Source organism: Heterocephalus glaber, unplaced genomic scaffold (assembly GCF_053883595.1).
Source record: "Heterocephalus glaber isolate CG9 unplaced genomic scaffold, H.glaber_assembly_v1.0 deba00000716, whole genome shotgun sequence".
Classification (NCBI taxonomy): domain Eukaryota; kingdom Metazoa; phylum Chordata; class Mammalia; order Rodentia; family Bathyergidae; genus Heterocephalus; species Heterocephalus glaber.
Window position 1 is genome coordinate 43,449 of NW_028258158.1, and position 21,677 is coordinate 65,125.

The window sequence follows — 21,677 nt, forward strand, 5'->3', positions numbered from 1 at the left end:
GTGCCCTAAATCGATAAACCTTTAGCCAACCTTATCAAAGAAAGGAAAGAAAAGGCTCAAATCCATGCAATTAAGAATGAAAAAAGTGAAGTCACAACAGACTCAGCAGGAATCCAGAGGATCATCAGTACCTACTTTGAGAACCTGTACTCTAATAAAATGAAAAACACAGAAGAAATGGACAGATTCCTAGATACATACGAATTGCCAAAGTTAAATGAAGAAGATAAAGAAATTCTAAGCATCCCAATTACAATAAGTGAAATTGAAAAGGTAATAAAAAAATTTGCCAACAAAGAAAAGCCCAGGTCCGTCCTGAGGGGTTCACTGCTGAATTTTACAAGACATTTAAAGAATAACTGCCATTACTCTTTAAACTCATCAAGGAAATTGAAGGGAAGCAAGACTTCCAAATTCATTCCTGGAAGCAAGTATTACTCTGATTCCAAAATCAGGGAAAGACCCAACCCAAAAAGAGAACTACAGGCCAATCTCCCTAATGAACATAGATACAAAAATCTTCAACAAAATACTGGCAAACAGAATAGAGAGGGTCATCAAGAAGATCATACACCCTGACCAAGTCGGATTTATCCCAGGGATGCAAGGATGGTTCAACATCCATAAATCAATAAATGTAATACACTGTATTAACAGAGTCAAGGACAAAAACCATATGGTCATCACAATAGATGCAGAAAAGGCATTTGACAAAATCTAGCGCCCATTCATGATAAACACCCTACAGTAAACTGGAATACAGGGTATTTATCTCAACCTGATTAAGGCTATCTATGAAAAACCAACAGCCAACATCATACTAAATGGTCAAAAACTGAAAACTTTCACACTAAAATCAGGAACAAGACAAGGATGCCCACTATCACCACTCTTGTTCAATATTGTTCTGGAAACATTAGCCACAGCAATTAGAAAAGTGAAAGAAATAAAAGGAATAAAGATAGGAAAGGAAGAAGTTAAACTGTCATTATTTGCTGACAATATGCAAGTTTACATAGAAGACCCAAAAAACTCTGCCAAAAGACTTCTAGACTTAATTGACAGATTCAGTAGAGTAGCTGGATACAAGGTCAACACTCAAAAATCAATAGCCTTCTTATACACAAATAACAGACTCACTGAGAGAGAAATTAGGGAAACAATTCCTTTTACAATAGCATCCAAAACAATGAAATATCTAGAAGTCAATCTAACAAAGGAAGCAAAGGACCTCTACACTGAAAACGACAGCACTTTGAAAAAGGAGATCAAGGAAGATATAAGAAAATGGAAAGACATCTCTTGCTCCTGGGTAGGAAGAACCAATGTAGTGAAAATGGCTATACTTGCAAAACTACTATATAGATTGAATGCAATGCCGATTGAAATTCCAACAATGTATTTCACAGAACTAGAAAAAAAATCCAAAAATTCATTTGGAACCAGAAGAGACCTAGAATAGCAAAAGCAATTCTAGGCAACAGAGACGTGTCTGGGGGTTTCACAATCCCCAACTTGAAACTATACTACAAAGCTACTGTGATAAAAACAGCATGGTACTGGCAAAAGAACAGACCCGAGGATCAGTGGAATAGATTAGAAGATGCAGAAACAACTCAAACATACTCGGCCTCCTCAACTCTGACAAAGGAGCCAGCCACCCTCATTGGAGGAAAGATAGCCTATTTAATAAATGGTGTTGAAAAAACAGGATTTCAACCTGCCAAAGATTAAAACTAGACCCATACCTATCACCGTGCACTAAACTAAGATCAAAGTGGATTAAAGATCTAAATATTAAGACAGAAACACTAAACTTGCTGGAAGGTAAGTTAGGTAGAACTCTTGAAGACACTGGCATAGGAAAAGACTTTATGAACAAAACCTCAGTAGCACGGGAACTAGCAGAAAGACTCAACAACTGGGATCTCATCTAATTAAAAAGCTTCTGCACTGCAAGAGAAACCACCAACAGAGCTAACAGAAACCTACAATGTGGGAAAAGATTTTTACTTGCTATTCCTCAGACAAGCTTACTATCTAGAATATATAAAGAACTGAAAATAATCAGACCCCCCAAATTCAAAGACCCAGTTCAAAAATGGGCATCTGAAATGAACAGACATTTCTCAGACAAAGAAGTAAATGCAGCAAATAAATATATGAAAAAATGTTCAACATCACTGGCCATTCAAGAAATGCAGATGAAAACAACACTGAGATTCCACCTCACCCCAGAAAGAATGGCTGCTATCAAGAAATCAACCAATAACAAATGCTGGAGGGGCTGTGGGGAAAGAGGAACCCTGCTCCATTGTTGGGTGGGAGTGCAGACTGGTGCAACCACTGTGGAAATCAGTGTGGAGATACCTCAAAGAACTAGGACTACAGATCCCATTTGACCCAGCTATTCTGCTGGGTGTCTTCCCCAAAGAATTAAAAGATTTATACCACAGTGATACATGTGCACCCATGTTTATAGCAGCACAGTTTGTAATAGCTAAAGCTTAGAAACGGCCCAAGTGCCCATTAACTGGAAACTGGATAAAGAAGATGTGGGTTTTTTTTTTTTTAATAAAATGGAGTACTACTCAGCCATAAAGAATAAGAAACTAGAGACATTCATAGCTAAATGGATGCATATTGAGGCCATACTCTTAAGTGAAATAAATAGGACAGACGTGTGTAAATACCAAATAGTTTCTCTAGTGTGAGAAACTGAAAGTGTAAATAAGGGTTAAAATGATTAAAAGGAATAATTGATAATTTGAAATAGGAAGAAAAGGTCCAAAGGGGTGGGGGTGATTGGAAGAGAAGGGGAAAAGAACGAAGGGAAAGGAAAAATTATGAGAAAAGAAAAAAATGGAAATGAAATCTATGTAAATAGGGAAGGGTGGAGGGGGTGAAGGGCGCACAGGGAATAGGGAAAAAATAAGAACCAAGATACATCATGTACAGGTGCAAGCACCCAATGATAAATGTATCCGTATTGCATACCTAAAATGTAATAATGAAAGAATTTAAGGGCGGGGGGTTTATCTCACTGGTCTCGCCGCCTGCTGTGCAGGCAGCAAGGACTGGAGTTCAATCCCCGGTACCAAAAAAAAAGAATTTAAGAAAAAATAGTAATAAAGGGGATGATGGGGAAATGGAAAAAAAGAATTGAGATGTGTTAATGCACATGTACCAATTCCCCATAATGAATGTAATCTTGTACTGATAACATTAATAAAAATAATTTTTAAAAATTTAAAAAGTAGTGGCTAGCTGTCCCTAATTCTGTCAAGATAGCAAGAGGAGGGAAGTGAGTTCCCTGCCTCAGTCAGCTTCCCTTTCTCCTTCCAGCCCTCTACTCCCCTCCAAATAGGCCTGCCCTCTCTTAGTGACCCCTGACCTTAGTGACCTGGTGGCCCCGCCCCCTGACCTTAGTGATCCGGTGGCTCCACCCCTCCCCGGCGTTAGTGACCCTATTGGCTCCTCGCCCCGCGCCCCAGTGAGATGGTTTCCTGCTTTGCACAGAAACCGAGCAAAGGGAGCCCTGCGGGGAGGACGAGGACCCGAAGGCCCTTCAGAGCCACGGCGGGGGAAACTTGAGGGGCCTCTTAACTCCGTGGGCACCCGTGCCTCGGCCGCCTGCTCCATCCCTGCCGCCGGCGTCTGACACCTGCGGGCAATGCAGAGGGAACCTCGCATGTGCCACCGAAGAGCCTCCGAGAGCGCCTTCCAAGCCCGGAGCCACACGGGCTGCTGCTGAACACTGAGGAGGAACCGGGGGCGCATGCGCATGCCATTAGGGACGCGCCCGTCCTTTGCGCGCCCCTGCCCAGCCCTGGCTGAAGGCTGAAGTGAGTAGTCCTTTCTTTCCTTCCTTCTTCCTTTCTTTCTCTTCCTTCCTTCCTCTTTTTCTTTCTCTCTTTCTCTCCCTCCCTCCTTTCCTCCCTTCCTTTCTTTTTTCTTCCTTTCTTTTCTTCCTTTCTCTCTCTCTAAAAATAATACTGGGAATTAAACTCAGGGACTCCACACCGAGTAGCATCCATCCACAGCCCTTTTCATTTATTTTCCGAGTCTTGCTGAGTGACCCAGGCTGGGCTGAACTTGCCACCTTCCGGCCTCAGCCTTCCAAGTGCTGAGATTCGAGACGTGTGCACCACAGGGAGGCACATGAAGCCAGTATTTATTGCTCAGCAGTTTCGTTCAGCTATTCCAAAACTGGACCACTCTGACGAATCTTTTTTTTCCATTCCTGCCACGCCCATGTTTTCTGTCTTTCCTCAGAAAGAAATTGCAGGCCTATCTCTATTTCTGAATTTACATACAGCTTCTGCTGTCCTATATCATTTCTGTCTGTCTCCGAGAAAGAAGTTAATCCCAGGTTATTCATTATAATTTCCATTGGGTTTTAGATTAATTTCTTAAAGTTTGTTAGTGGTCGGTCTCTCCCCCTCCTCTTCCCTCTCTTTTCCAGATAAGGTCTCCCTGAATAGTGCAGGCTGACCTTAAACGCACTGTGTATCCCATGCTAACCTCTAACTTGTGATCCTCCTGCCTCAGCCACTTTCATTTAAACCTTATTCCCTCAAGCAACAAAGTGCCCGTCCCCACCCCCAGTAATAGCAACAATGATTTGAAATTTTGAAGACTCTAGAAAAGCTTCTAGTTGAATGTTTTGATCTCAAACCATAATTATGATAATTGAATAGTCCTTTTCAGCCCTAACACCTAGCTGTATGAGGACTTTTATTATATACAAATTTGTGCTAAATATGCACATACACATAATGTATCTCAGTTCAGTACTTTTAAAACAGTTTACAATCTGAGAAACAAAAACTACTAAGGCTTGTCATCTGTAGGACATTAGGAGGGAGGGAGATGTATGTTGACAGCTTGTTGTGCAAATGTGTACTGGGAAATGAATCCAGGGCCTTGGCACTGAGCTACATCCCCACTCCCTTTTTAAAAAATTTTGAAACAGGGTCTTGCTAAATTGCCCAGGCTGGGGTTTTAACTTTGAAGTCTCTTGTCTCAGGCTTCTAGAGTGCTGCTGTAATAGGCATGCGCCGCTATGCCTGTCTAGATTTGTGACTGTCATTTGTGACCCACTGAAACACTAATGTGTGCCTTGCTGATAGCAAATTGGGCTCCAATTTTTACAGTAGTGTGATTTTTAGAAATTGCTTTTTCTTTAAAGTATAGCTCTTACAACCTCCAGTGTTTACTTTGCTAAGTAAAATATCCTTTTGTAATTCTCCAAAACTGACATTTTAAACATTTTAGGCAGCACTGCTTACCTTTTTTCTGTTTATTGAGCTTTTTTTGTCTTACTTGTCTTTTGTTTCACCAAGCGATCATTGTGTCCCTGAAAAAGTCTGTTGCCTAAAGGCTCTAGATTCCATTACTTCTTGAAAGTTTGTTTTGCAGTATTTTTTGGTTGAAATTCTTCCATTCTCTTGGTATGATAATGGGAACTTTTCACACCAATGTTTAGGGGACAGATGGCAGATAAGAAAGAAAACTACATTGAACTGTGGAATATTTCATTAACTTAAAAAAATTTAAGCCTGATACCTTTTTAAAATTTGGCATCAGTCTGATAAATGACCAGTGCATTTTTCCCTGTCCTTCTGAATAAATTCTGAATAAATTGCATAATTTCTTTGAATGTTTAAGAATTTTGTTTTGTCAATTATATTGAAAAATACTTTACATAAAAAATTTTAAGTTTAGAGTTTATTGGGTTTTGACAAGTATATGTAGTCTTTTTAAACACTACTATAATAGTTTTCATCCTTTTAGAGGTCTGCTTCTGCCTTTGTCATCATTTCTACCCTGACCCCCGACCCCCTTGCCACTTCTTATCTGCTTTCTATCTCTGACTAGCATTTCATATACCGTAAGTGGAATCATGCACTGTAGACTTTTGTGTTTGGTGTCTTATTTGGCAAAGTGATTTTGAGACTCAGCCATTTTGTTACATGTTTCAGTATTGCTGAGTTCATCATATGGAAGCATGTTGAAACTGATTTCTGAAGCTTTGATGAAATGTGTCATACTTTTTGCAGCAAACCGATCGAACAAATAGATTTGAATATTTATTAAAGTAGACAGAGCTGTTTGCACATTTTATTCACCCTGCTACTTAGAAGACTCCAGTCTCACCTTTGAAAATGAAACCAGGGTGGGTGCCCAAGAATAAATAGGATGAGAAACAGAACTTGCTCTCAGTTGGTGAATGAGTAATAATTTATATTTCATTCAGCCAAACTTATTTTTTGATAGTCTTATTAGAAACATAAAATTATTTCATCTAAAAATTGCAATTATTTACCCCCAGTTGCCTTGTCAGGGTATAGCTGTAAGTGTATAAAGAATTTAATATTATATGTAATGCCATATTTTTCATAGAATATAGCTTATGGATTACAACAGCTATACTGAATATGGAATTTAAATTTTATGCTGTTTCTTAGAAGAGAAAGGCAGAGGTTAAATGTCCTATTTACCATCACAGAGAAGTAGAATAATCCAAGTTTGAGCTTGGATATGACAGGCTGAGCTTTCATCTTCAAAACCACACCTATAAATTGAAGATATGATTTCTATTGAAGTCTGTGCTGGTGTGTGGGATATTGTGATGAACTGTTCCACAGCAGGTTTAAAATTTGTTTTATACTTCCTGTCTCCCTCTAAAGGGTCAAGGGGTGTGCCATCCTTGGGTGGTTTTTGAAAATAACTTCCTCATGTTCAGTTTATAAATTCTTCAGAATTTTTGCACTGGTTGGGTAATTAAGGTATTTAATTAATAAAAATTAATAGGTTCAGGGCAGTCTCAGCTCCCCAGAATGGCTGTAATTCCCAATGTGAAAATGTGATCAGCGATTGCAATACACAAGATTGTCTAAAACTTGAAAGTATAAACTTAACAATACTAAATTCGCTGGAAGCTCTCAAGGAAGGGAATGATCTATTGTTTTCTAAATAAATGAGATGAAAATATTAGTTGCACATGGAAAATTGGAAGCTTCAGAATTGGGGAATAATTGGTTTTCCACATCTGAGCCCTTAACATACACACCTTACAATATTATTGCTTCAGAAAATCAGATTGGAAGAGGATGTATCTGAATCTTTCAGGGTGTAGAATCTGGACATGGATATTTAATTTTTTTTTTCTTTTTGGTACTGGGGACTGAATCCAGTGCCTTCACATAAAACTAAATCCCCAGCTCTTTTTTGTGTGTGTGGTAACTTTTTATTTTTGTGGTAAGATCTCACTAAAGTTGCTAAGTCCCCCAGGCCGGACTCCAACATGTGATCCTCCTGTCTCAACTTCGCTCCCTGCCTCCAAGTGCTGGGTTTTATCAAGTTTGTTAATATACAGTTATTACTGTATTTTAATAACAATTTCATGTACACACTGTACATTAACCATGTAAAATATTAAATATTTTTATTAGAAACTTCTGCTTATTTTTTGGCTAAATTTATATGCTTATTAAAAAGTTATTGTAGAATATTGGTCAGCCACTTGACTGTTACGGCAAAATAGAAGCTGGTAGTGTTAAACTTGAAGGCAAAACTCAAATCAATTAATTTTCATTTTGACAGTTACCAACACTGTAGAACATAGCAAGAGGAAGATGAAGAAGTATTCACGGAAAACTCCAAAGCAACCAATATTTACACCTGATTTGGAGACTCTCCATCACGTATGTAAAACACAGTTACTTGATTTTTACAAGATTCCCTTCAGGAAAATTGTTTATTAGTGTTTTGAACTTGTCTTGGCTATAATTTATAAGGGGAATTTTTATTAATCTTAGATATTTGTTGGGGGCTGGGGATTTAGCTCAGTGGTTCTGCTGGCCTCGCAAGCACAAGGGCCCAAGTTCAATCCCCGGTACCAAAAGAAAAATAGATACTTGTTGTTTGTGAATAAACTTCAGATTATTTTGATGGAGATGTTAGTGTTATATATTGAGGTGCTATATAATTGGGGTGCTGTATTTCAGAGGTGTATCAAATCTGAAGGAGCTTATTATTTGTACTTAATTCCAGTAATAGGAAAAGTAGTTGTGAAGGCATTCCATTGTAGTTTGATTTTATTAGCAGGATCTTTGAAATTAAGCTTTGTAGTCATGATTTTTCTAGGTAAAAGTAAGAGTTCTAGTTAAACTGTACTTGAGGAAACTTAGAAACAGAATTTAAAACAAAGGCTCCCTGGTCACCTTTTTCATAGATATTTTTTAAAAATAAAGAAGGATGGTATTTAAATTACTAATATAAATTTAATGAGCAAAGACAATTATGAAAAGTATTTTGTGGTCAAGGGAGGAAGGAAAAGTATTAATAGCTTTGTGAAGACAAGAGCAGTTAGGACAGAGATCACCAAAGAGTGCACAGAGTACCTTCCTGATGAGTGCTTTATATCTCCCTAGCATGTAAGGTAAGGCAAAAGTAATACTGTCCATAAAATAACTTGGTATCAAGCAATTCATAGAAAACATGCTATGGCTGTGTCTAGATGTCCTCCCAAAGCCTCATGTGGTCATAGGTGGGGCTTTTCAGAGGTGGCTGGATCAACAGTGTGTGATTCTGGGATCAAGGGTGTGATGCTGGGATCAAGGGAGTGTGATTACTAAATTGGCCCCCTGATTGGCTTGGCATAATTCTGTGCTTGGATGATGGGAAGGCCCACCCTGGGTGTGAGGGCTACTCCCCCTGGATAGAATATAAGGGACAGAAAGAGGGCTGCTTGTTGCTTGCTGCTGCTTCTTCCCTACTTTACTGCTTTGCTGCTTTCTGCTTGCCATGAACTGGCCCTCCTCAGTGATGCATCTTTATGCCACCCTGTCTTGGAGCCGGCCCACTGTGGACTGAAACCTCTACAAACTGTGAGCCAAATAAATCTTTCCTCCTTTAACTTTGTGTCAGGTATTTTGTCTCGGAAACAAGAAAAGTAACTTCGCTAAGATGTAAGTGGTATTCCCCTCGAGACATGTTAGAAATCAGAATCCAAGAATTTCCCCCAGAGAATCCTGTGCAGTGGAGCTGGCAGCTGGTGACACCAAGAGCTTGCTGTCTGCTCGCTGACTAGGCCATCGGCGATTTGCACTTTGCTGTTTAATAATCAGACCTTTAAATCTTAATTATAGTTGAGAACTTGAATAAGAGAAAATTGCTTTGGCCCTCAGTAACTGGTGGTCTGGTCCACAGTTGCTGAGCAAAAATGAGTGAGAATGCCCCTCCCTCAACCTGTGTTGCTTTATGAGAAAAATCTGCTAATTTCAAATGAGCCAAATTGCTAAATTCACAAATAATTTTGCTTTTGGTCCTTCAAAACATTGGTGGTTTTTTAAAAGTGGCTTTTTTTCTTTGAGTACAGAATTGAGTGATACTAAAGAAAACAAATATTAAATTGGGAGGAGGGCTTTTTTGCTACCATTTGGCACATGTAGTAAACTCAGTCACTGTATTTTATCAAAATGGTTCAGATCTTATGGGGTTTTCTTCATTTATATACTGCTGGCACATAATAGTTGTATAATAAATATACATGACTTTCTCATTTAATTGAATTTTGGATTAATGAAGTCACAGGCCATATTTTATCACACATCACCCTGTCCCCTTTCCATATGATCAGTTGATAACGCTAATATGAATCACCAGAAATGCACCCAAAACCAGGCTGTATTTTTATAGTGATATAGTGCTTTTCAGTTAGCATCAGAGGAATCTTGTGATTTTGTAAATATAAAACGTAAAGACCTTGTGAGATTTGGAAAATAAAAGGGGATTATTAACATTTCAGAAGTGTTTTCTAAAACTGAATTTTTCAAGAGACTACCTTGGAGAGCCGGGGATTTAGCTCAGTGGTCCCGAGTTCGATCCCCAGTACTAAAAAAAAAAAAAAAGACCACCATGGAGCAGTAGTTGTATAGATTGTAAACTGATGTTATATAAAAAAAGTTTTATAGACCTTATATCTTGAGGAAAATGTTGGGCTAATATTTAGTTTCTTTACTCAATTTATCAACATTTTAGTTTTGTACCATAGAGCCTTCCCCTCCCAATTTTGCCCACCTTTGATGACTCTGAAAATCCTACAAATTTGGAATGCCTTTGAAACTTTGTAAATTTTTTAAATTTTTAGATCACTTTAAAGTAAATGAATTTAATACTATCAAACTGGTCATTTGTTCTCCAGCTTCACAATTATATAAATTACTGGTTTATGTGATGGGCTATCCCACTAAATTATCATACCTTGTCATGGTTAAGTAATAAGAAACAGTATACCACAGAGGGGAGTGCCTTACTAAAGGTAGGGGGTAAATTTCAGTAGCTCCCACTTACTGAGCATGAATTGAATAGTAAGCACTGTATTATACATTATCTGACTTAGTTCCTTATACAAACCTCTCAAGATATATTTTGGTCTTTTTAGAGTCAAGGAAAACAGATAAATTATTTTTCCAAGAGACACAGTACTCATAAGTGGCAGAACCATCATTTGGGACCCAGGTCTGTCTCATTTCAGAGGCCTTGCTTTAACCACAAAGCTACCTACCTCTCTTAGGTGGCCCAATGCAGTCTAATTTAGTGTAGAATCATGGTACCTGGTATTAACTAGTAGAATATACAACTTTTTTAAAGTGCGTACTTTTTTCCCCACTACTCCTTCTTGGCATGTGTGACATTCCCCCCCCCCCCCGATAGATTTTTTTTTTTCTGGTACTGGGGAATCAAACTTAGAACCTTGTGTTTTCAAGGCATTCGAAGCGCCAAGGCCAAGCTAAACCCCAGGCCTGAATCACTGCTAATATAATAGAGCAATGATATTGTGATTAAAATTACAGTGGTACCTCAGTTCATCAACTTAATTCTTTCGATGATTCTGGTCACAAACTGAATTGGATGAGAACCAAATCAAATTTTCCCATAAGGTCAACATTGAACCTAACTATGGAATTCCATTGCCTGCCTCAGGCAATGATAATAATAATTCATTTTGCAATGAATTATCTCAAAGCCTGAATAAGGATGATCAAGAAAGGATGCCCTTTAGTCCAGTTCCTTCCTCGTCCAACTTTTCAGTGTTGGGCCTCTACCATGTGTGTTCTCCTTTTTGCTGCTTTTAACGTGCTATCTACCATTGGGTTAATCTGAAACTGGGATCTGTGCACACAGAGGACAACTGTATATCTTTCCTTTGGAGATGGGATGTCACTGGCCTTGAGCTCCTGGGCTAGAGATCATCCTGCCTCCTCTTTGCTGGTCCACTCTCTAAACATAAGCTCCATGTCTGCACTTCCTCAGCCTGCTCCCTTTGTAACTTCTGCTGGCTTGACAATGACTGCTGCCCCCCCCCCCAGAGGTGCTGAGCCTCGCTGTTTGTCTCCTCTGTTTCTGCCCTGTTGAGCCCTGCATACATCACGGAGCCCAGCTGTAACTCACGACCACCTCTCACATTACACAGGTCCATGTGTAACGACCATGTGTAGCTGTGGCGTCGGTTTCATCCCTTCGTAAGTTCCTTATCCAAGAAGGATGAAGAATAACATTGTCTGCATTCCCGTTGGTCACTGAAGGCCCTTTATACTCTATATTCTTCCCTTTATAAACATATTTTTCCCCTGAACCATGCTTTTTAGGCTTGGGATAACATGGTCTGATTACAAACACTTCAGGTTCATTTTCTCTTCCCATTTCTCCTCTTTCAGTGCCCTTTGCTTGACTTTGACTTGTTTCTTGTTTCCTCATATTTATCTTGGCCTCCTCTCAATAGTGATTCAGTAGTACCTAATATGTAATATTTAATTTTTGTTAATTCTTGTAATTGGTCCGTAGAAATTTAAACTGAGTGAACCTATCTGGAGTGAATTCTCCTTCTTCCCCATAACATATGTTAAGGATATGAATGGAATTTAAAACCATTCATCACTGTGAAGAGTCAGGAGTAGAGAAGTCTTTTCAAAGCTGGAAAAATAATAGGTGAGGATGCAAGGCAGGGAAGTATAGCAGAATGTGAGGATACAGGAGGTTGTGAGGAAAAACAAAATCATCACCAGCGGGATGAACTGTGTTAGAGAAAGAGGTCAGTCCAGGTGCTGGGGTGCAGGATGTTAGGAGCCTGTCAAGTTAAGGACTGTAATTAAAGACCCTGCAAAGGAGTGCGACCTTATTCTCTGCCTCCGCCCCCTCTGTTAACTAGACCAGATTTAAGAAGAATCAGTTTCTCAATTTCAAAAAACTTTCTTTTATCCTACCATGAAAATTTGACATCATTTGTAAGCACTGGGTTAAGTGTCTCCTTAATATAATTTGATTGTTGCTTTTTCCTTAGCAATGTACAAAATCAGTACCAGTGCTAATTATAGGGTTATGCCCCTTTTGGGTGAAGAGTACCGTTCTCTTTTATCTGATCTTTATTTTGTCTATTATGACACATATTTCCTGAGGTGAAATAAACTTATCTCTTTGGGAGGGTTTCCACTGTGCTTGCTTGCAGAGAGGCGTGACAGGAAGCAGTGTCCTATTGTTTTATTCAAGGACAAGGTCATCTTGCTTGGCTTTGGGCCAAGAAACCCTGACAACAAATAATAAATCTTTTAGTCCTATTAGGAAGGAAGTATATTTAGAAACTTGCCAAAGCCTTGCACAGACTGCTTCTACAGACTGCTTATGTGTGCAAGACCGAAAAAGCTCCACCTCGTTGTAAGCCACACTACAGTAAGATTGTTGCTTTTAGCCAAAAGAAGTGTGCATTAGATCCTTACTTTTAAATATTGCTTTAACGTGATTTGTTGAAAATGAACCAGCAAAAAATAAAATCAGGAGTAGTGAAAAAGAAAACGCTCAAAAGTTGTCATTAGAAGCTTTGTTTTTTTCCTACTTTAACCATTTAACCACATGAGATCATGAATCATAGTTTTCTTTCTCTCTCATTTTAAGTATCATATTTTACATGCTGGAAGTATTGGTATTTAATTTATGCCAAAATAAATGCTCTGTAATGTTTGGTCTTGTAGGTATAATTAGCCCTTAAATGTAACCTGGCATTTCCTTGGCTCATGTCCTTCATTTCAGATCTGACCTAACTGTAAATTGTTTCATTTAGATAATCTATTAAGAATTTTTCCAGGGAGTAGTGTGTGGTTCAGCAAGTACGCACTTGGCATGCACTTCAAAAAAATAACAACAATAAAACTTGCTACTGATAGTTCTGTAGCAATCCTTGTAAACTTTTTCAAACTACTCCAATCCAGGGAGAAAGGAACCCTTCTCCATTGTTGGTGGGAGTACAGACTGCTGCAACCACTGTGGAAATCAGTATGGAGATACCTCAAAGAACTAGGGCTAGAGGTCCCATTTGACCCAGCTATTCCCCTGCTGGGGATCTTCCCAAAGGAATTAAAAGAATCATACCATATAGATATATGTGCACACATGTTTATAGCAGCACAGTTCATAAGAGCTAAAGCTTGGAAACAGCCCAAGTGCCCATCTCCTGGAAACTGGATAAAGAAGATGTGGTTTTTTTAATAAATGGATTACTACTCAGCCATAAAGGATGTGAAACTAGAGACATTTATAGCTAAATGGATGCATATTGAGGCCATACTCTTAAGTGAAATAAGTAGGACACACATGTGTAAATACCAAATAGTTTCTCTGGTGTGAGAAACTGAAAGTGTAAATAAGGATTAAAATGATTAAAATGAATAATTGATAATTTGAAATAGGAAGAAAAGGTCCAAAGGGGTAGGGATGGTGGGAGGGGAAGGGGAAAGGGAAGAAGGGAAAGGAAGAATTATGAGAAAAGGAAAAAATGGAAACAAAGTTTTTGTAAATAGGGAAGGGTGGACAGGTAATGGGGAAAAAACAAAAACCAAGATACATCATGTACAGGTACAAGCACCCAATGATAAATGTAAACCTATTGTATACCTAACATGTACCAATAAAAGAATTTAAGCAAAAAAAAGAAAACTACTCCTATCCAAATTTATCATTATTGATAGTTTTTATTTGGTTCATGGTTTGGTTATGAGCGTCTTAGAAAATATTTAAAAATAAAATGAATAGATATATTGATATACATATAACTGTGTGAATATATGTGTGTGTATGTATAAAAATAGAGACGTGTGTGTATAATTTAAATTCAAGTTTGTAAATGTATCCTCGGGGTCACTACTAATTTTCTTGTTCTGGGATCCGTGCTCTTTGACTACCTCTTTTTCTTCATCATTAAGAAGGGGTTTTTAGCTCTAGCCAGTGACCCGCCTTGTAATTCCAGCACCCTGGGAGGCTGAGTTCAAGCCCAGACTGGGCTTTTAACAACTAAATGAGACCCTGGATCAAAATTTAAAAAGGACTGGGCGTGTTGCTCAGTGCACTGGTCCTGGGTTCAATCCCCAGTAACCACCTCACCCCACCTCACAAACAAGTGATCCTTATTTTCAGAGACATGACACATGCTTGTGATTATTTCCATTTCCAGTACAAACATGTGGTGCCTTTGACTTGGTCTTAGGTGTTATTCCGAATGGGCTAATTAGAATACTGCCTAAGTTTTGGAATATAGATCACAAAGCTAGTATAAAACTATATGAGACTATGAACACACATTTGCTACTTACTGTTTAGAGTACTCTTGATGCAACAGAGCATGCTCACAAGTGACTGCATCACACATGTAGTTATGTATGTAGTTATGTCAAATTCTCTTTCATATACATATGTCTAAGCCCCATGTGTGTATACGATACCAACATTCTTTTTTTCTTTTGGTACCAGGGATCGAACTCGGGTCCTTGTGCTTGCACAGCAGGTGGCGAAACCACTGAGCTAAATCCCCAGCCCTACATTCTTGTTTAATTGCACAGGCTGTGGTCAGTTCACATCTGCTTAACTTTTCAGCCATCACCTGTCTGTGTTTCTTTTACATGAGTAAGCTGCTATGTAAATATTCTGCATATGCTATGCTTCTGTCCTCTTCATTCCATGTTAATATAATATACCAGATCCTCTTTTCTAACTTACACTAGATGTTCTTCTTAGAAGGAAAGATATCTTGGACATGGGTTAGCCTTACATTTATTGACTGACAAAGTGACTGTCTGAAAAAATTCCTTTACAGGTACTAAGATTATATTCTGCAGTGAACACTACAGAGAGAGATACATTATTTGTTTCATAATACTGACTTGGCTTGGTACATAACCTCCCCTCACTTCATCTAATCTATATTATGTGTTCGTATTTCATGTATAGGTATATGTCTTGTGTAAATATGTTAGCCATAATCTGATTTCTAATGTAGGTACATAGAGTAAGTTAAAATTATGCTTAATTTATTTTATTAGTAGATTAATTTGGGGAAATGTATGCCCTATATCATGTGGCAACTATTTTCCTTAATGCTATTAGAGATCTTAACAATAAAGATTACAGTGGTCACCTTCTTATGAGTTCTTTTCTTTCCTTTTTTATTTTCAGTGCTTAGGAAGGAACCCAGGTCCCCATCATGCTAGACAAATGCTCTGCCACTGAGCTACACTTCCCCAGAGTTGTTTTTTAATAGGTCAGTGTTTCACTAATTTTTCTTTACATGCCAGAATACAATATCACAGCAGAATAAAAGACAATGAAACATAATTTTAAAAGCTGTGGAGTTGGGCTTTTTATTCTCTCTCTTCTTCCCCTGTCCCCCAAAGGGAATAAACCAGATATTTTTTATCTTTGAAGTATTTTTTTAATAAGTGGAAGCACTCTGTGTGATTTTTCTCAGCAGTTAAGAACTATTTGGAGTTACGTGAGAACATTGTGGCACGTAGTTTTTATGGGTGTTAGGGAACTGATAGCACTGTACCTTTCATTATAGGAGAAAGAAGATCCCCTAGAGTTCTCTGCCAGTAAAGACTCCAAAGAATTACCTCATCATGGCCCACAGTGGTGGGGCTACGGGGCCAGGGTAAAGATTGGCAGGAGTTGAATGATGAGTCCAGTTTACACCCAGGTTCTCAGTGATTGAGAATGTGAAGGATGAAATGAACTTTTTCTTTATGGCTAATTAATTTTACAACTCTTTCTTCAACGGTGTATTTTTGTTCCTTGAAATGTTAATTAAATATGAACGTATAATGCTTCTTATTTGTTACTGAAATTAATAGCACTTATGGAAATAATAAAACACTGCAATAATCCTACTTTAAGTATTACATTTATCTGCCTAAATATAAAATAATTTGAAACTATTTCATTTAGCTAAGATGTAACTATTTCATTTGGCAAAAAACAGGAGAAGAATTTGTATTCCACTATCTAGATAAAACCATCGTTAATATTTTGGTATAGGTCCGTATGTAATTGTTTTAATTTTATACTACATATAGCCTAAGATCTTTCCCCCCAAAATATGTATAGAAGATATATTTAAGGACAACTGATTTAAAAAGTACTGTATAACTATGATGAAGCTTCTGTCTTCTTTTAGTTTTAAAGTTTGCCATATATTATATATTCACATATAGCATTTATTTATATTATATATATCTTAAATTTAGAGAAAAAGTTAGTGAAGAACTTCATTTAACATTAGAATTCTATCCTACATATGGGAAAAGATCATAATAAAGCTTAGTATATGTCTTAGTTTCTTTTCTCATCACTGAGACACAATATCTGATACCCACAGTTAAAAGAGGAAAGGTTTGTTTCAGCTCACAGTTTATAGAGGTTTCAGTCCATAGTCAGCTCCAAGGCAAGGTTGCAATGGCAGAGGGGCATCACAGAGGAGAAACAGTCCATAGTACGGCAGGCAGAAAGCAGCAAAGCAGGAAAGCAGAAGCCACCCTTTCCCTTTTATGCCATCCAGGCTAGAAGCCTTTTGGGTGGTGCCACCACACCCAGCATGGACCTTTCCATTATCCACACCCAGAACTATGACAAATCAATTAGTGGACTAATCCAGTGCCACCAACCCTTAATCGCAGTATCACATTCCCTAGATCCAGCCACTTCTGAAAAACACTACCTATGAGTGCATGAGGGTTTGGGGGGACAGCTAGACACAAGCCGTAACACTATATTTATACTGTTGTGTTTTTCTCAAAGTTCAGGCAAAAATTTAAGACAGGGGAAGTGAATAAATGTCAAAATAAAGGAAGTAAAACTACATACCCAAGCTAAAGAAAACATGCACGTAAGTGATAACATTCCTTTTCCCTTTCCCTTGTATATCAAGAGCCTTTATCTCCAGGAGTTTTTAGTGCGTTCATTGGGCACAGTGCCAGATTTCTTTACCTTTCCTTATGCTTTGTCTTATTTCCACCCTGGAAAAAAAGTAACAACTTGACAGAAATAAAGAGTGAAAGCATGTCCCTGTTGAACAACAAACTTCACAAAAATTGACAGTAATGATACTAAAGGAAAACTTCATTTTGCTTTAGGAAAAGAAATACCAGTAACTTTAAATGTTCTTTAGTCTCTTCTCAAGAAAAGGCTAGGTAAATGCTTTGTTTTGATAGAAGAGAACATAGATTAGATTATAGTTCTCACTAAATACAAGTTTCTTCCTGGCTAGCTGAAGACGATTTCAAAAATTAACCTTTTGCAGTACTTACTAAATGTTGCCCTCATCAGAAAAGAAAGAAATCTATCTTGATAGTTAACACACATAGCTTAAGGACACGTTTTTAGCTTGGTATGGTGGCACATGCCTGTAATCACAACATACAGGGAGGTTACCTTGTCACCATTTCAGGCTGGGGCTGTTCACTTGAGATTCAGGCAGCCCAAAGAAGGAATGCAGAGCTGTGGGCACTGTTAAACATCTTTTATTCTCAGCTACCACCAGCCACTGCCCAGTTGCCCACTTGCCCTATCTGTCCAGCCGCTCTGCCCCTGTACACACACAACAGTTCTTCACCCCTAGCCAGCCCGTTCTTGCTGCAGTCCACAGCTACTTAGTCTCCTGCCAGCCCTCATGGCAGTCTAGATTTATACCAAAATATACAGTACTGGCTATGTGCCAGTAACAACCTTGTAAGTTACTTACAGTGAGACGGACAAGGTGTGCCTGTGCCGAAATCTTGCTGACTTGGACTTAATGGCTACTGGAAATCACCCCCTCCACGCACATACAGCGTGAACCAACGTGTAGCCATCTTAGACTTCATTTTTCCCTACACTGAGGAAGGAGGCTCATGAGTTTGAGTACCCCCAAGGGCAATTTTGGGAGACCTTGTCTCAAAATAAGAAAAGGGCTAAGAGTCCAGCAGTGGTGGTGCATACCTGTAATCCCAGCACTCAGGAGGCTGAGGCAGGAATATTGCTTCAAGTGCAAGGCCAGCCTGGGCTACATAGCAAGACCCTGTCTCAAAAAAAAGAAAGAAAGAAAGAAAGAAAGAAGAAAGAAAAGGGCTAGTAGTGTAACTCAGAGGTAGTTATCCCTGGATTTGATGCCAGGTACTGCTGAGAGAGAGAGAGAAAATGAATGAATAAGAATGATGCTTTTACGAAAGAACACTCTTTTGACTATGGAACAGTGGTTTGAAATCATTGTAAAAAATGAATTATATATAAAGATGAAACAGTACAAAACATTATATTACTATTCTTTTAACAGAGGAAGTTTCTTTTTGTTATTTTGAAATTATACGTCCTACTTAAATGCTCTGTGAGAAGGCAGTAATGAAACAACACGTTTTGTTGAATATTGAACATTTTCTTAAGAGCTCTACAAAAGAAGGAAATATGGTTTGAAAATTTTGCATGTGGTAAGAGTAGCTGGGGCTGGGGATTTAGCTCAGTGGTTTCGCCGCCTGCTGCGCAAGTGCAAGGACCCAAGTTCAATCCCCGGTACCAAAAAAAAAAAAAAAAAAAAAAAATGAGTAGTACATATTTAAGTGTTGGGTGAGAGAGGTAGGGACAAAAAATGCATAGCAATCTACTGCAGGAATATCACATGCAGTTTGAGAAGTACACAAAGAAGGGAATCAGTCTTGAGGTGTACCACAAATAAGGGCAGGATACGAGCACGATGTGAAGAAAATAAAAGAAATGGGGGTATTTCTGCAACTCCAAAGGGGCAAACTAACGCACTGAATGGGATGGGTCCTTGTGTGCTTGACGAGGGCATGCAGGTCAGAGTGGCTTGTCAGGAGCAATGCTACATAATTTTAGGGTAAAATCGTTTGGTTAGCCTAGTTCTCCTGCCTACAGCCCAGCTATGGAATTCTGAGACATAACTCCATTTTGGCCTCTGCTCACAACTGAGACCTCAACGATCCAGTGATGTTGTGACTCTCCAGGACAAGAAACATCCTGGGAGCTGAAAACATCCTGCGAAGAACAAACATCTACTCAGTTCCTCCTTGTTCTTGGATTGTTACATCTTATTTACACAGGCTGTACTGAACTCTCTGCAAGTCATTTGTTACATTTGTTTCTCCCAATGTACTGAATAAAAGGTGTGGTAAGCTGGGGTCTTTCGTTTTTGCTGCCCAGAGCAGCAGTGATCAGACCCAAAGCTCAGCCTCTCAGTCTCATTTTTCTACATTTCCTGTAATTTGCCGTGTGCTGCCGTGGCTCACAGGAGACTAGGACTTACTGCAGAGGTTCTAGTAACGTCCCCTTTCCCTGTTCCCTACAGTAGCTGAAAAGGAGTGGGCTCCAGGAAGGTTTACAAGAGGGCTTAGTTTGCAGAGTCCTTTGAGTGTCCATCAAGGAGTATTGGGGGGGGTCACCCTGTGGCATATGTGTGATCACTAGACCATTGACAGTCACATGTAGTGCAATAAATTGCATGGTGTGTCATCAAGGCACTGCTGTGATAGTATAGTATTCATGAGCACAGCTTTTTAGGGTGACCAGCAATAAAGTCAAACCATCTCTACTGATCAGGACATATTCATTAAGTAATTTCTCATTTTAAACCCTAAGTACTCACTTTTAACCCATTAGAAGAAAAATAAAAGCAATGAGGAAAGTTTCAGAATGCTAAAAAGAAGATGGAAAAGGTAGAAAAGTGAAAAAAATATAAACAAAACAAAATGTAAGGGAAAGCAATGTTCAACAAAATACATACACATTCAGATTAGACTCAAATTCAGCCATAGTACTTTTTGTTTCTATCTAGCAGAAAACAAATACTTTATTTTTTTGCTTTCATTTTATAACCCTTAAAGTTCCTTAATTCAACTAGGGCACACATACACAAAGCCACCAGAACAAGGATCACTTAAAGAGCTGGATGTAGAAAATACTATTGCAGTATGCTACAAATATGGAACCCTGTTATATGAGCTACAAAAAGCAGCATTTGCCTTTATAGAGTTGAGTGCAATTTGTACATTAAAAAATTCTATAAATGAAGGGAACACCAACACAACAGAAGATATGCCCATCACAGGCACCCGCCCTGGGAAGCGCGGGCAGTGGTCACCGACCGGGCAGGAGGACTGTTTCCCGGGGCCACGCGGAGGCCTCTTCTGGGCGAGGGACTGAGTCCCACCTGGTTCCAGGTCAGATTTCCTTCCCACCTCACCTGGGCAACGTGTCACTGAGGACAGGGAAGACACTGCCCACAGGCTGCGGAGTGGGAGCAGCAGGGCATCGGGAATGCAGGAGTGCATGGCGTGGGACCTTTCGGGGCCCAGAGACAAGGAGAGTGTCTTGAGGCCGGAAGAGGAGAGGAGCGCAGGATAGAAAATAGAGGCAAGAGGGGCCCATGTGGAGGTGACGACCTGGAGGTGCGGGCAGCACTGACAGGAGCTCCCTAGCCCAGGGACACAGGAGAGGAGGACAGCAGAAGGAGGAAGGGATCCCCGATAGTAAACCCAAAGCCAGCCTCACTCCCAGCCCATCCCTGCGAGCCAAAGCTCGACTCTTTGGCTCCCAGACAGTGGACCCTGCACGCCCAGTGTGCGCGGGCTGGCACTCTTGGCTGCACACCCCGAGGGAGGAACCGCGGGGCGCCTGCCCTAGCCGGGGAGACTCCCACGCCCTGACTTCTGTGGCTTGGCGGGGGGGGGGGGGGGCGGTGCTGCAGGTGCTGCGGGTGGAGGTGCAGGGCAGTGGTAGCTGCCGCTGCAGGCCCAGGAGCGAGCAGGGTCGGGTAGAGGGCAGCGTGCAGGACAGCATGGAAGGTGAAGGGCCTGGGGTGGATGGCAGAGGCGGGGATGATGTGGATGGGGTGACTGGCGAGGAAGGTGGCCGGGTGGCCGGGGATGATGGAGTGAGGTGCGACAGGGAGATGGGCGTCAGGTGGGGCTGGGGGATGTGGTGCACGTGGGCCGGGGGCTGTGGGTGGGCGTGGGGGTGGATGCCAATGGTGGCAGTGGCGGCCAGGTGGTGCTGCAGGATGGCGTGCTGCACCCAGGTAATGCAGGTGGCCGAAGTCGCGGCGAGATGGCGCAGGTGGATGGGCTGCAGGGCAGAGGTGGCGGGGGGCAAGGGCAGCCGAGGCAGAGAAGGCCTTCACTTGCTTGGCCAGCAGCTGTTGTTGGATGTGCTGCGTTGCGGCCTGCTGGAGCTTGCTGGACTTCTTCATCTCCTCGAGCTTGAAGGTGATGGGCTGGCAATCCAGGGGAGCCAGCAAGGCGTCCTCTGCCCGCTTGGGGACTCCATGCGGGGCTTGGACAATCTCCCAGGGGGAGGGCCGAGGC

At 40.2% G+C, this 21,677-nt stretch overlaps 1 long non-coding RNA gene across 3 annotated transcripts; it reads left to right on the top strand.

Moving 5' to 3' along the window:
* Positions 1 to 6: 6 nt before the first annotated feature.
* LOC147829176 (uncharacterized) lies at positions 7 to 19,545 on the top strand. 3 transcript variants are annotated; one of them, XR_015449457.1, is made up of 3 exons: positions 7 to 3,845; positions 7,609 to 7,709; positions 11,483 to 19,545. It is a non-coding gene; the product is annotated as an uncharacterized LOC147829176 (long non-coding RNA). The 3 variants fall into 3 exon arrangements; XR_015449459.1 differs by having other exon boundaries at positions 15,149 to 19,545; XR_015449458.1 differs by having other exon boundaries at positions 15,893 to 19,545.
* Positions 19,546 to 21,677: the final 2,132 nt, after the last annotated feature.